The sequence below is a fragment of the Natator depressus genome, chromosome 11 (assembly GCF_965152275.1).
Source record: "Natator depressus isolate rNatDep1 chromosome 11, rNatDep2.hap1, whole genome shotgun sequence".
Classification (NCBI taxonomy): domain Eukaryota; kingdom Metazoa; phylum Chordata; order Testudines; family Cheloniidae; genus Natator; species Natator depressus.
This window is the reverse complement of record NC_134244.1, coordinates 64,533,089-64,544,227: the sequence shown is the minus strand read 5'-3', so window position 1 is coordinate 64,544,227 and position 11,139 is coordinate 64,533,089. Positions and strand designations below refer to the sequence as shown.

The window sequence follows — 11,139 nt, the reverse complement described above, 5'->3', positions numbered from 1 at the left end:
GAGGTGCTCCTGGCCACCTCGGTAAGGTCGGTCAGGAGCGCCTGGGCAGACATGGGCGCAGGGACTAAATTAGGAGTGACTCAACCAGGTCATTCTCTCTAGTCCTGCAGGCAGTCCTATTGTACCATCTTATGGTGAGCAGGCAGGAGATGTGGATGGCTTGCAGTCCTACTGCACCGTCTGCTGCCAGCCAAAGACGTAAAAGATAGATGGAGTGGATCAAAACAAGAAATAGACCAGACTTGTTTTGTATTCATTTGCTCCCCTTTCCCTCCCTCCATCCCTCCATGAAATCAACGGCCGACAATCGTTTTGGTGAGGTCTGTCAGGACCACCTTGAAAACTTTAATGGAGATTCAGTCCTGCCTGAAATACCAGAGGGAGGGATAGCTTAGTGGGTAGAGCATTGGCCTGCTAAACCCAGGATTTTGAGTTCAATCCTTGAGGGGGCCATTCTGTGTGACAGCTGTTTTTGTTTCTCCTTGATGTAAAGCCATCCCCTTTGTTCATTTTAATTCCCGGTAAGCCAACCCTGTAAGCAGAGTCGTCAGTCGCCCCTCCCTCCGTCAGAGCAACAGCAGACAATCATTCCGCACCTTTTTTCTGTGCAGACGCCATACTACGGCAAGCCTGGAGCCCGCTCAGATCACTTTGGCAATTAGGAACACATTAAACACCACGCGCATTATCCAGCAGTATATGCAGCACCAGAACCTGGCAAAGCGAAACTGGGCGAGTAGGCGACGTCAGCATGGTGATGAGAGTGATGAGGACATGGACACAGACTTCCCTCAAAGCACAGACCCTGGCAATGCAAACATCATGGTGCTAATGAGACAGGTTCATGCGGCGGAACGACAATTCTGGGCCCGGGAAACAAGCAGACTGGTAGGACTGCATAGTGTTGCAGGTCTGGGACGATTCCCAGTGGCTGCGAAACTTTTGCATGCATAAGGGCACTTTCATGGAACTTTGTGACTTGCTTTCCCCTGCCCTGAAGCGCATGAATACCAAGATGAGAGCAGCCCTCACAGTTGAGAAGCGAGTGGCAATAGCCCTGTGGAAGCTTGCAATGCCAGACAGCTACCGGTCAGTTGGGAATCAATTTGGAGTGGGCAAATCTACTGTGGGAGCTGCTGTGATGCAAGTAGCCAATGCAATCAAAGATCTGCTGATATCAAGGGTAGTGACCCTGGGAAATGTGCAGGTCACAGTGGATGGCTTTGCTGCAATGGGATTCCCTAACTGTGGTGGGGCCATAGATGGAAGCCATATCCCTATCTTGGCACCGGAGCACCAAGCCGGCGAGGACATAAACCGCAAGGGGTACTTTTCAATAGTGCTGCAAGCACTGGTGGATCACAAGGGACATTTCACCAACATCAACGTGGGATGGCCGGGAAAGGTACATGACGCTCGCATCTTCAGGAACTCTGGCCTGTTTCAAAAGCTGCAGGAAGGGACTTTATTCCCAGACCAGAAAATAACCATTGGGGATGTTGAAATGCCTATAGTTATCCTTGGGGACCCAGCCTACCCCTTAACGCCATGGCTCATGAAGCCGTACACAGGCAGCCTGGACAGTAGTCAGGAGCTCTTCAACTACAGGCTGACCAAGTGCAGAATGGTGATAGAATGTGCATTTGGGCGTTTAAAAGCACGCTGGCGCAGTTTACTGACTCGGTTAGACTTCAGCGAAACCCATATTCCCATTGTTATTACTGCTTGCTGTGTGCTCCACAATATCTGTGATAGTAAGGGGGAGACGTTTATGGCGGGGTGGGAGGTTGAGGCAAATCGCCTGGCCGCTCGTTACGTGCAGCCAGGCACCAGGGCGGTTAGAAGAGCACAGGAGGGCGTGGTGTGCATCAGAGAATCTCTGAAAACCAGTTTCATGACTGGCCAGGCTATGGTGTGAAAGTTCTATTTGTTTCTCCTTGATGAAACGCCTCCCCTCCCTCCAGTTCACTCTACTTCCCTGTAAGCTAACCACCCTCCCCTCCTCCCTTCGATCACCGCTTGCAGAGGCAATAAAGTCATTGTTGCTTCACATTCATGCATTCTTTATTAATTCATCACACAAATAGGAGGATAACTGCCAAGGTAGCCCGGGAGGGGTGGTGGAGGAGAGAAGCGCCAGGAGGGGTGGTGGAGGAGGGAAGGACAAGGCCACACAGCACATTAAAAGTTTAAAACTTTAAAACTTATTGAATGCCAGCCTTCTGTTGCTTTGGCAATCCTCTGGGGTGGAGTGCCTGGGTGGCCAGAGGCCCCCCACCGCGTTCTTGGGCGTCTGGGTGAGGAGGCTATGGAAATTGGGGAGGAGGGTGGTTGGTTACACAGGGGCTGTAGCGGCGGTCTGTGCTCCAGCTGCCTTTCCTGCAGCTCAACCATATGCTGGAGCATATTAGTTTGATCCTCCAGCAGCCTCAGCATTGAATCCTGCCTCCTCTCATCACGCTGCTGCCACGTTTCAGCTTCAGCCCGCCACTTACTCTCCTCAGCCCGCCACCTCTCCTCCTGGTCATTTTGTGCTTTCCTGCACTCTGACATTGTCTGCCTCCATGCATTCGTCTGTGCTCTGTCAGTGTGGGAGGACAGCATGAGCTCAGAGAACATTTCATCACGAATGCGGGTTTTTTTTTTTTTTTTTTGCCTTCTAATCTTCACTAGCCTCTGGGAAGGAGAAAATCCTGTGATCCTTGAAACACATGCAGCTGGTGGAGAAAAATAAAGGAACAGTGGTATTTAAAAAGACACATTTTATAGAACAATGGGTACACTCTTTCACGGTAAACCTTGCTGTTAACATTACATACATAGCACATGTGCTTTCGTTCCAAGGTCGCATTTTGCCTCCCCCCACCACGTGGCTAGCCCCTCCCCGTGGCTAACAGCGGGGAACATTTCTGTTCAGCCACGGGCAAACAGCCCAGCAGGAACAGGCACCTCTGAATGTCCCCTTAAGAAAAGCACCCTATTTCAACCAGGTGACCATGAATGATATCTCACTCTCCTGAGGATAACACAGAGAGATAAAGAACGGATGTTGTTTGAACGCCAGAAAACATATACTGCAATGCTTTGTTGTACAATGATTCCTGAGTACGTGCTCCTGGCCTGGAGTGGTAAAGTGTCCTATCATGGTGGATGGAATAAGGCTGCCCTCCCCAGAAACCTTTTGAAAAGGCTTTGGGAGTACATCCAGGAGAGCCGCAAATGCCAGGGCAAATTAATCATTAAACATGCTTGCTTTTAAACCATGTATACTATTTTAAAAGGTACGCTCACCAGAGGTCCCTTCTCCGCCTGGCAGGTCCGGGAGGCAGGCTTGGGTGGGTTTGGGGGGTACCGGCTCCAGGTCCAGGCTGAGAAACAGTTCCTGGCTGTCGGGAAAACTGGTTTCTCTGCTTGCTTGCTGTGAGCTATCTACAACTTCATCATCATCATCTTCCTCGTCCCCAAAACCTGCTTCCATGTTGCCTCCATCTCCATTGAAGGAGTCAAACAACACGGCTGGGGTAGTGGTGGCTGAACCCCCTAAAATGGCATGCAGCTCATCATAGAAGCGGCATGTTTGGGGCTCTGACCCGGAGTGGCCGTTCGCCTCTCTGGTTTTCTGGTAGGCTTGCCTCAGCTCCTTACGTTTCACGCGGCACTGCTTCGGGTCCCTGTTATGGCCTCTGTCCTTCATACCCTGGGAGATTTTGCCAAATGTTTTGGCATTTCGAAAACTGGAATGGAGTTCTGATAGCACCAATTCCTCTCCCCATACAGCGATCAGATCCTGTACCTCCCGTTCGGTCCATGCTGGAGCTCTTTTGTGATTCTGGGACTCCATCATGGTCACCTCTGCTGATGAGCTCTGCACACACCTGCAGCTCGCCACGCTGGCCAAACAGGAAATGAAATTCAAAAGTTCGCAGGCCTTTTCCTGTCTACCTGGCCAGCGCATCTGAGTTGAGAGTGCTGTCCAGAGCGGTCACAATGGAGCATTCTGGGATAGCTCCCAGAGGCCAATACTGTCTAATTGCATCTACGGTACCCCAAATTCAACCCGGCAAGGCCGATTTCAGCGCTAATCCCCTTGTCGGGGGTGGAGTAAGGAAATCGATTTTAAGAGCCCTTTAAGTCAAAAGAAAGGGCTTCGTCGTGTGGACGGGTGCAGGGTTAAATCAATTTAACACTGCTAAATTTGACCTCAACTCCTAGTGTAGACCAGGGCTAACAAATTTATTAGAGCATAAGCTTTCATGAGCTACAGCATCCGATGAAGTGAGCTGTAGCTCACGAAAGCTTATGCTCTAATAAATTTGTTAATCTCTAAGGTGCCACATGTACTCCTTTTCTTTTCACCAGGACAACGTTTGCTATTTTGGTTTGCAAATTTCACAATTAAAATTAAAGAACTTGCCAAGTGCATTTGGCTTTTTTGCTGCACAAAATACCCTGTGGCACTGGAAATAATGTTTGTGCATGTGTGAATTCTGTAGGAAGTGCTGCTATCACTAATAACCCCCAGGGAAAATCAGCTGTGGTGTAAGCGGGTCTGGTGCCACTGACTTCAATGGGAGTTTTACCTCCCCCCAATGAGGTTGAATGAATCCCACTAACTGAAACAATGGATCGCCACAAACCAATTTATACATTGTTTGGGTCAGTCCTAAGCAGGAAACATGGCAACACAGATTGGTGACACATGGATATAAACATTTTGCTGGGGAGAAATAGTGTCTATTACATGGCTTAGAATTTTCATTTCTCTAGTCTGTTCCACCCAGGAACGTCCAGACCATTTACAAATATTTAATGAAGCATCACACCATGGTTTGCAGAGGGATAGATGGCATGATACAGCTAGCAGTATAACCTATGAGTTTTAAATCCTAGTTTCTTTTAACCACTATATACCACTCTCTTCTGTTTTGATAACACTAATCAAATTTGCTCTAACTCTGCCCCCTAGCAGCTGTCACATTGAAAAGAAAATTCAAAGAAACTAATTTAACAGATTAGATCTACAAAGGCAAAGGCCCAGTATTAAATTGTGCAAAAATAAGAAGAGTTGGGTTCTCTTTAAATCTTGAAACAGGATTGGTGCCTGCTGTCTTAAACTGGCAAGAACAATTGCTAACATGCGTGCAAGATTTCTCCTGTGCTGCTGTGAACATCCTGCATCCCAAATCCCTGAATTCTTCCAATTGTTCCAACAAAGGATGAAAACAGGCAACCTTGACAATACTCCTTTGAAAATGTCTGTACTTCCTAGAGAAAGACTGTTCCCATCTTAATCTTGCTCTCCCTCATCCCCTGCCTTTGCACACACAAGATGGGAATGGAAGTTCTGTTGGGAAAACATACCCTAAGAGGGGGAATAGTGAAGAATGTAATTACTTTGTTATTCTGGGAACATAATATGCCAATTACTACATTTAATGAGGAATTCTGATGGCACAGTTTAGCCTCTGGTTACCATCCTTTACTTTTTAAAATTCCTTTTACTGCTCCTTCAACACTGATTTCAGAAACACTGAGTTCTGCTTTCTTTAAACTGATTACAACCCTTAAAACATTAAGGGCAGAGAACTAAAACCAATAGCACCAACTGAAGAAATAGATAAGAGAGCACTCAAAGCTGTCTAGTTGAAAGGGCCTAGATCAGAGGTGGGCAAACAACGGCCCGCAGACCACATCCAGCCCGCGGGACCGTCCTGCCTGGCCCTTGAGCTCCCAGCCGGGGTGGCTAGCCCCCAGCCCCTCCCCTTCTGTCCCCCGCAGCCTCAGCTCACTGTGCTCCCAGCGCTCTGGGCGGCGTGGCTGGCTCCGGCCGGGCAGCACGGCTGCCAGACATGCTGCTCTGTGCGGCATGGTAAGGTTGGATAAGGGGCTGGGGGTCCCAGGTGGCAGTCAGGGGACAGGGAGCAGGGGGCAGTTGGATGAGGTAGAGGTTCTGGAGCGGGGTGTCAGGGGATGGGGAACAGGGGGGTTGGGGTCCCGGGGAGCCTGTCGGGGGCGGGGGTGTGGATAGGGGTTGGGGCAGTCAGGGGACAGAGAGCAAGGGGAGTTGGATAGGGGGTGGGGTCCCGGGAGGGGGCGGTCAGGGGACAAGGAGCAGGGGCGGGTTGGACTGGTGAGGGGTTCAGAGGGGGGCAGTCAGGGGGTGGGAAGTGGGAGGGGGCAGATATGGTTAGGGTTTGGGGAGGCACAGCCTTCCCTACCCGGCCTACCATACAGTTTTGGAACCCCAATATGGCCCTCAGGCCAAAAAGTTTGCCCACCCCAGCCTAGATAACTAGAGTAAATGTTCTTTCCTGTGTTACTAATTTGATGTTATTGAAGTCTACTGTTGTCTTCCCACGGATGTTGTGTAAGGCCCCAATTCTGTATCAGGATCCACTGATATAGTTAGACCTCTGCTTCATGCAGTTGCATTCCCTTCATTGAGGCTCTGAAGCAGTCAGTACCACAAGATCCCAATGGAGAACTGGGGTCTTTGCCGTCACAGTTACCTCTGAGAGTATAGGAGAGTTGAGAAGTACAATGGTGACTGGCATTATCAGTGAGAAGAAACACGTTACCAGGGAACACAAGAATTGGAGGAGCAGCACTAACTAGGCCTGACTCCACTTTCATTTTCACCAGTGTAAATCCTTGGACTTCAGAGGAGTTAATCCTGATTTAGGCTCTGATTCAGCAGGGTACTCAGCTTTCATCAAAATCTCTCTGTCACGTACACCCACACCCACACAATATTCTATTCGTATCATGTGACTCCCAGAGTCGTGGCCCTATGCACATGCCTATATACCTTTACTTTAATCCAGTCCTGATTTCAGACACCGTTATTTTCTGTTGAATCAATCTGCAAATTTAACCCTGGGTGAGTGAGTCTGCTCAATCTATAGTGACATCTGCAAGCCAAGCTGATGTAGAACTCCAAACACTGTAACTGGACAACTGGAGTGCACAAGGGGCCTGATTCTCCACTGCCTGGCACCTGGTGTAATTACTTACACCTCTACTTAGGCAGGGGGTTCCAGGTGGCAGTCAGGGGACAGGGAGCAGGGGGCGGTTGGATGAGGTGGAGGTTCTGGGGTGGGGTGTCAGGGGAGGGGGAACAGGGGGGTTGGTGCAAGCTGATGCAAAGTTACTGGAGCTACTCTGATTTACGCAGGCTGAGCATCTGGCCCAGTGAGTGCTAAGTCCAGTATTGCCAACCCCAAGAGTTCGGCTACCATGGGAATGGCTTAAAAATCGTGAGTTCTTGAAAATAAATGCGCTTTGGGGTTCTTTTTTATTTGACTTCTAGTTTCTGGGACTCACAGGTTCACATTTTCAAGATTTTCTCCTCAACCAATAGGTATGGAAACATTTTTTTTTTTAAGTACAAGGAAAGAAAGCCGAGATTCTTGCAAAATCATATGACTCCAGGAGCTGGGGATTTGAGAAGAATACTATCACAAGATGCACAATAAAGCCAGAAGAGTGGACAGCACTGAAAGTGGTTGTAAAACAGAACGGTAGTGTTGTTGTCCCTACTTTGCTTGGGTATTATACTCTCTTATACTCCCAGAGATAACAAGATGGGAGAATTGACTTCAATGAATTCATGAGCAGAGCCCTGATAGGCATTGATAGTTATTAATGGTTTCAAATGGGTCTGTGACATGATTTTCCTTTATTAGATTATTATGGGATAAGGAATTGAGTTAATCAGTCACCCCAAGAGGATCCAAATCTAGCTCTGCCATTGGCTCTGGGTAGATTGAGGTTCCTAGAACTGCCAGGAAAAATAGGTATATTATCCAATGGCTATGGGGTAGCCCAGGTGTAAGGAGTTGCAGGGCTTAGTCCACTTCCTAATGGACATCACAGAAAACTATTGTCACAGTGAGCATCCATGTTAGTAACCTCAGCAAAGAGGCCAAAGATTCAAACAAGGAAACAGAGCCTGAATGGCTTCTTTGGGCCAGGGGTTGTCTCTCCAGAGGAGATACAGGCCCATCGAGTGGGATGATCCGGGGGAAGCTTGAACAGCTATTCCCTCTGCTGTTGCTGATCAGTAAGCAGGGATTCAGTTTGTCGAGCCAATGCCTTTCATAAGTGTGCCATTGACATGTGACAATTGCTGAGCAGCTGGCTGTGCGCTCTGTAAGTGCGGCAAGTATTGTAGGAGTTACAAACAGCCTGGGAACTCTGAAAAGGGACCTGGGAACTCTTGGCAATCCTGCTGCCCATGTTGACTGTAAGATTCACTAAACAATGTTCCCATGTCTCATGAAGCCGTGGTCTCTAAGATATGCAGAGAGCCACTTCCAGGTGAGATGAGCTTCTCACTGTTCCTGCTGACCTGACTGGGGGAAAGCTTGGTGGCTTACCTGCTAGCTATTGCCTACTACAGACCATAGTCTGTCTTTGAGTCTTAGCTGCAGTAATATACACAATGCACATGGACTGAGTCCAGTCACCAGACAGGCGCCTCCACTAACTGGCTAAATCTGCTGAAGTGTCTGACCATGAGGTGACCGGCACCATACCTAGCAAGGACAGGATTAGCTCCCACTTGCTACTGCCAAAGGGGAGGCAAACGTGAGATACGCTGAAAGCCATTTCCAGTTGAGACAAGCTCAGCCCTGCTGCGGCCACCTTAGCTAAAGGGAGGTTCCTTTTTGGGTTAGGTGGTGGGGCTTGTGCCTTTAAAACACATAGGGGTCCCCACCTGAGCCTTGGCTAAGGCAACTGTCTTATACAGACAAACAACAAGTCAGATGCATACACCGAGCATGGCCATACAGCTCTATGTAACCACCAAACACGGCTAGTGTCTAGCAATTAGTTGGCAGATACAACATACTCCTTGGGTACTAGAGAAACCTCAGATAAATTAACCGGGTGACAAAGGGTGATTCAGTGTGTTGCCAAGATAGCAGCAGCATTTCCAGAAACTGAGAAAGGATGATCTTGTGGTTATGGCACTAGAATGAGCCTCAGGCAATCTGGGTGCTATAATACCCCACTTTGCTACAGGCTTCCTGAGTAACTTCGAGCAAGCCATTTCATCTCCATGTGCTTTACTTCTCTATTTGTAAAATGGGGAGAGTTAGTTATATTTCCTCTCTCTACTTAGATTGTTCACTCTTCGAGGTAGGGCCTGCCTCATAGTACGTGTTTGTACTGCTCCTAGCACAGTGGCTCCCTGATCTCAGTTAGAGTCCCTAGGCACGGCTGTATTACAAATAATTAGGCTTGGACGGATTAGATTTTTAATGGCAAATATAGATAAATGTTGATTTCACTGTACAGACACAAACTAACTAAAAATATTTCCATCAATAAGCAAAATTTACACCGAGGCCAAGTAGGGAAAATGGGGCTTGAGAACTTATTAGAGTTTGATTTAAGGCTATTTACTTTGTACACTTTGACATAGGATTTTGACAATTTGTGTTTTAATGGTTGTAAAGCTTCAACTTTTTGAGTCTCAATATCTACAGTCATTAAATAATTACTGTCCAACGGGCACCACTGTCTGACCCCCTATGATATCCCACAACTCTGAAAATGTAAAATGGATAAAAATAAAAGAAATGCTTAAAAACAAACATTGATGCATGTTGAAATTATTTTTTAAAAAAACTGAATTCTGCCAAGCCTCCAAATAATAATGTTCCAGATACACAGTACCATTTTATCAGCTAGTCAGTGTTTCCACCATTGCCCTTCTCCATCGCAGCCTAGAGAATAGCCACATAACCTCTCTTACATGGTCTGGGTTAAGGTTCCAAATGCATGAGAGTAAAACAATAACTGGGGCTCCTTGGAAGGAAGGTTGCGAGACAATGCCTTGTTAACTGCTTCTGACCTTAGTAGTGAGATTTTATCGGACAAGCAAATAAAAGCAGGGCAGAAGGAAACAGCACTGATTTAAAGCGGATGGCCAATGTCCGTTATTCAGAGCAAGGAGTATTCAGAAAGGTGCAGAAGCTGTGACGACCACAAATGGAATCCTGCCTGGAGCCCACTTTACGGAGACAGGGGACCATTCCTAGGGAGAGGCGGAGTCTCAGTTTAGGACGTTAAATCAATTAACTGGTACTAGACACCGTCTATTTTGCTAGAGTCCTTAGTTTTAGAAGCTCCAGTGTGAAACCTTCTCTGGCCTTTGCAGTCCCACATATAATCTCTCTACTTATCTGTATGATTTAGGAGATAAGAGTTGTAGCAAAAAGATGAGCTGCCTTCCCCCACGTAAAGCTCCAAATCTTGGTATACTCTCAATATGAACTCCAAGGGCCTGATTTTCCATTGCCCTGAAGTCTGTGTAGCAATTCACACTACAGTGCTGCAGGTGCCATACGCTGCCAGGTTACCCTGGTACTGTTTTGCACTCCCTTTGCATCAGAGTACATGACTACACATAGTCAGGTCAGTAGAAAAATCAGGCCCCTAATTTTCACGGATGGATTAACATCGGACATGGCCCAGATTAAATCAGGGACTGAGCCTTACTTGTATATTTCCTGGGATGTTGGAGTTGTGAAAATATGGAGGCCCTTTAGAAGTGCATGACCTCCAAAAGTACTTATGTATATCAATGGGAGTGCAATCACAAGATCTGGAAGCCTCAGCTCGGGGGAGGCTTAGACCACCTTTCCCAGTCTATTCAGTTCTGCCTTAGTCCACCACAGCCAATCCGCACCCCTTAACGCTGAGAAAGCCTACAAAAAGGGCAGAATGTTCACAGTTACCTGCATGCATGAAAACAGATTTTCAACAAAATTCTCCATGTTCTGCCCTGTGTAAAATGTAACCGCTTTCTCTAGCAAAAATAACGGAGATGGTTTAAACAAAAAAGCAAACATATCTGCAAGCCACGCTTCCTTCACAGCAGCTACTAGAGAAACTGCAGGCTGACCAGTTGTTTGTAAGGAATTTCATTGCCGAGCAGACTCCACTCAGACACAAGTCATCCCCGGATGTCCCTGGAGCCAAAGGCTTGGGGGGTGGAGAGTGGACTGCAAAGAGCAAGAGTTTCTAGAAGACCCAGACAGATCCATGTGGGAGGGTGGAAAAGTTTCTCCCTAATAAGGTTTAAAATTAAGAATAAGGTAAAGGCACAATCCGGGGCTGCAGCTGCCT

General features: G+C 47.5%; 1 long non-coding RNA gene across 1 annotated transcript in view; it reads right to left on the bottom strand.

Annotated features, from left to right (window-relative positions):
* Positions 1-2,292: 2,292 nt before the first annotated feature.
* LOC141995641 (uncharacterized) overlaps positions 2,293-11,139 on the bottom strand; it is an 81,350-nt gene continuing 72,503 nt past the window's right edge. The window contains exon 3 of the long non-coding RNA XR_012641378.1: positions 2,293-2,717. This is a non-coding gene — a long non-coding RNA (uncharacterized LOC141995641). The remainder of the gene's footprint in view (positions 2,718-11,139) is intronic.